The 5,000-nt window shown below is 40.4% G+C and overlaps 1 protein-coding gene across 12 annotated transcripts in view; it reads right to left on the bottom strand.

Moving 5' to 3' along the window:
- Positions 1-5,000, bottom strand: part of LOC118379415 (transcription factor 4-like) — a 439,744-nt gene that overhangs the window by 222,718 nt on the left and 212,026 nt on the right. The window lies entirely within an intron of this gene.

Genomic DNA, 5,000 nt, shown 5'->3' with positions numbered 1-5,000 from the left:
CAAACCTAAAAGATAAACGACTTTGCATTTAGAGTAATTGTACTAGGAATCTCTAGTCTTAATTTCCTACTGCGTTGTATATATACGATCAAACAAGACATCTGTTATGCTGTAGATTCTCACACACACACAGGCAGCATTAAGATCTGGGTTCTGTATCACTGTCTCTTTTATAAAACGGTTACATCTTAAGACCTTTGTGCAAACTGTATATGTTTCCAAGATGCATGACTACCGTAGCGGAGGGAAAAAACAGACACATCTGGAACAAAGAGCCTATATGAACTAAAGGTTAACAACAGACACGTCTGGAACAAAGATCCTATATGAACTAAAGGTTAACAACAGACACGTCTGGAACAAAGAGCCTATATGAACTAAAGGTTAACAACAGACACGTCTGGAACAAAGAGCCTATATGAACTAAAGGTTAACAACAGACACGTCTGGAACAAAGAGCCTATATGAACTAAAGGTTAACAACAGACACGTCTGGAACAAAGAGCCTATATGAACTAAAGGTTAACAACAGACACGTCTGGAACAAAGATCCTATATGAACTAAAGGTTAACAACAGACACGTCTGGAACAAAGATCCTATATGAACTAAAGGTTAACAACAGACACGTCTGGAACAAAGAGCCTATATGAACTAAAGGTTAACAACAGACACGTCTGGAACAAAGATCCTATATGAACTAAAGGTTAACAACAGACACGTCTGGAACAAAGAGCCTATATGAACTAAAGGTTAACAACAGACACGTCTGGAACAAAGAGCCTATATGAACTAAAGGTTAACAACAGACACGTCTGGAACAAAGAGCCTATATGAACTAAAGGTTAACAACAGACACGTCTGGAACAAAGAGCCTATATGAACTAAAAGTTAACAACAGACACGTCTGGAACAAAGATCCTATATGAACTAAAGGTTAACAACAGACACGTCTGGAACAAAGAGCCTATATGAACTAAAGGTTAACAACAGACACGTCTGGAACAAAGAGCATATATGAACTAAAGGTTAACAACAGACACGTCTGGAACAAAGATCCTATATGAACTAAAGGTTAACAACAGACACGTCTGGAACAAAGAGCCTATATGAACTAAAGGTTAACAACAGACACGTCTGGAACAAAGAGCATATATGAACTAAAGGTTAACAACAGACACATCTGGAACAAAGAGCCTATATGAACTAAAGGTTAACAACAGACACGTCTGGAACAAAGATCCTATATGAACTAAAGGTTAACAACAGACACGTCTGGAACAAAGATCCTATATGAACTAAAGGTTAACAACAGACACGTCTGGAACAAAGAGCCTATATGAACTAAAGGTTAACAACAGACACGTCTGGAACAAAGATCCTATATGAACTAAAGGTTAACAACAGACACGTCTGGAACAAAGAGCCTATATGAACTAAAGGTTAACAACAGACACGTCTGGAACAAAGAGCCTATATGAACTAAAGGTTAACAACAGACACATCTGGAACAAAGATCCTATATGAACTAAAGGTTAACAACAGACACGTCTGGAACAAAGAGCCTCTATGAACTAAAGGTTAACAACAGACACGTCTGGAACAAAGAGCCTATATGAACTAAAGGTTAACAACAGACACGTCTGGAACAAAGATCCTATATGAACTAAAGGTTAACAACAGACACGTCTGGAACAAAGAGCCTATATGAACTAAAGGTTAACAACAGACACGTCTGGAACAAAGAGCCTATATGAACTAAAGGTTAACAACAGACACGTCTGGAACAAAGAGCCTATATGAACTAAAGGTTAACAGCCACATCTGGAACAAAGAGCCTATATGAACTAACGGTTAACAACAGACACGTCTGGAACAAAGAGCCTATATGAACTAACGGTTAACAACAGACACGTCTGGAACAAAGAGCCTATATGAACTAAAGGTTAACAACAGACACGTCTGGAACAAAGAGCCTATATGAACTAAAGGTTAACAACAGACACGTCTGGAACAAAGAGCCTATATGAACTAAAGGTTAACAACAGACACGTCTGGAACAAAGAGCCTATATGAACTAAAGGTTAACAACAGACACGTCTGGAACAAAGAGCCTCTATGAACTAAAGGTATGTAAAAGGTTAACAGAACAAGATTAAATAATATTTAATGTTGTTTTGATTTGTTAGCAAAAAATTAGGTTAACAGTCTGACCAGACTAAAGAGTACTGTACACAACAGTATTTGATTTCACTAACAGTCTGACCAGACTAAAGAGTACTGTACACAACAGTATGTGATTTCACTAACAGTCTGACCAGACTAAAGAGTACTGTACACAACAGTATGTGATTTCACTAACAGTCTGACCAGACTAAAGAGTACTGTACACAACAGTATGTGATTTCACTAACAGTCTGACCAGACTAAAGAGTACTGTACACAACAGTATGTGATTTCACTAACAGTCTGACCAGACTAAAGAGTACTGTACACAACAGTATGTGATTTCACTAACAGTCTGACCAGACTAAAGAGTACTGTACACAACAGTATGTGATTTCACTAACAGTCTGACCAGACTAAAGAGTACTGTACACAACAGTATGTGATTTCACTAACAGTCTGACCAGACTAAAGAGTACTGTACACAACAGTATGTGATTTCACTAACAGTCTAACAAGACTAAAGAGTACTGTACACAACAGTATGTGATTTCACTAACAGTCTAACAAGACTAAAGAGTACTGTACACAACAGTATGTGATTTCACTAACAGTCTGACCAGACTAAAGAGTACTGTACACAACAGTATGTGATTTCACTAACAGTCTGACCAGACTAAAGAGTACTGTACACAACAGTATGTGATTTCACTAACAGTCTAACAAGACTAAAGAGTACTGTACACAACAGTATGTGATTTCACTAACAGTCTGACCAGACTAAAGAGTACTGTACACAACAGTATGTGATTTCACTAACAGTCTGACCAGACTAAAGAGTACTGTACACAACAGTATGTGATTTCACTAACAGTCTAACAAGACTAAAGAGTACTGTACACAACAGTATGTGATTTCACTAACAGTCTGACCAGACTAAAGAGTACTGTACACAACAGTATGTGATTTCACTAACAGTCTAACAAGACTAAAGAGTACTGTACACAACAGTATGTGATTTCACTAACAGTCTGACCAGACTAAAGAGTACTGTACACAACAGTATGTGATTTCACTAACAGTCTGACCAGACTAAAGAGTACTGTACACAACAGTATGTGATTTCACTAACAGTCTGACCAGACTAAAGAGTACTGTACACAACAGTATGTGATTTCACTAACAGTCTGACCAGACTAAAGAGTACTGTACACAACAGTATGTGATTTCACTAACAGTCTGACCAGACTAAAGAGTACTGTACACAACAGTATGTGATTTCACTAACAGTCTGACCAGACTAAAGAGTACTGTACACAACAGTATGTGATTTCACTAACAGTCTGACCAGACTAAAGAGTACTGTACACAACAGTATGTGATTTCACTAACAGTCTGACAAGACTAAAGAGTACTGTACACAACAGTATGTGATTTCACTAACAGTCTGACAAGACTAAAGAGTACTGTACACAACAGTATGGGATTTCCTCAGACAGCTTAAGATAGCCTGGCTAAAGCACGGTGAGCACAGCTTTCAGTCTGGTTCAACCAGGCTAAGTTTAGGAGGCAAGTTGAATGGAAAACCAAGCAGCCGTACAACATAAGACTATAGTGAAATAATGTGGTTTGAGCTGCACTAAGAGGACTGACTCACTCCAGTACTCAACACAGCTCCTTAATATGGTTGGGTGCTATGCAGATGTTCATACCGTCATACCGTTTCTGTACCATACCGGGGTATACGGTATTACTGAATGTGCACAGAAGGGGGCGCTACTTAATTTTTTTTTTTTTGACAAAGAAAACAATTTAGGCAACAGGGATCTTGATCCAAGAGGGGATGGAATGTCTGCTGTAACCAATAAGTTTGATCTTCACAACCAAATTCATAGCTGGAGCACTGAGATGGAGCCCTGAGATGGAGCACTGAGATGGAGCTCTGAGATGGAGCCCTGAGATGGAGCCCTGAGATGGAGCCCTGAGATGGAGCCCTGAGATGGAGCCCTGAGATGGAGCCCTGAGATGGAGCCCTGAGATGGAGCCCTGAGATGGAGCCCTGAGATGGAGCCCTGAGATGGAGCCCTGAGATGGAGCCCTGAGATGGAGCCCTGAGATGGAGCTCTGAGATGGAGCCCTGAGATGGAGCCCTGAGATGGAGCCCTGAGATGGAGCCCTGAGCTGGGGCCCTAAGATGGAGCACTAAGATGGAACCCTGAGATGGAGCCCAGAGATGGAGCCCTGAGATGGAGCTCTGAGATGGAGCTCTGAGATGGAGCCCAGAGATGGAGCCCTGAGATGGAGCCCCTGAGATGGAGCCCTGAGATGGAGCCCCTGAGATGGAGCCCTGAGATGGAGCTCTGAGATGGAGCTCTGAGATGGAGCCCAGAGATGGAGCCCTGAGATGGAGCCCCTGAGATGGAGCCCTGAGATGGAGCTCCTGAGATGGAGCCCTGAGATGGAGCCCTGAGCTAGATATAATTGATTTGACACATCTAAGATTTTCTCATAGTTACAATGCCTTCAGAAAGAATTTAAAATGGATACAACTGAGATTCTGTGACGCTGATATATACACACAATACCCCATAATGTCAAAGTGGAATTTTGAAGTACAACATTTTATAAATGTATAAAAAATTAAAACTACTCAACCTCTTTGTTATGACAAGCCTAAATAAGTTCAGGAATAAAATGTGCTTAAGAAGTCACATAATAAATTGCAAGGACTCACTCTGTGTGCAATAACAGGGATTAACATGATTTCTGAGTGACTACCCCACCTCTGAAACCCCACACATACAATTATCTGTAAGGTCCCTCAGTCGAGCAGTG

Source organism: Oncorhynchus keta, chromosome 9 (assembly GCF_023373465.1).
Source record: "Oncorhynchus keta strain PuntledgeMale-10-30-2019 chromosome 9, Oket_V2, whole genome shotgun sequence".
NCBI classification, from domain to species: Eukaryota; Metazoa; Chordata; class Actinopteri; order Salmoniformes; family Salmonidae; genus Oncorhynchus; species Oncorhynchus keta.
This window is presented reverse-complemented; position numbering and strand designations above follow the sequence as displayed.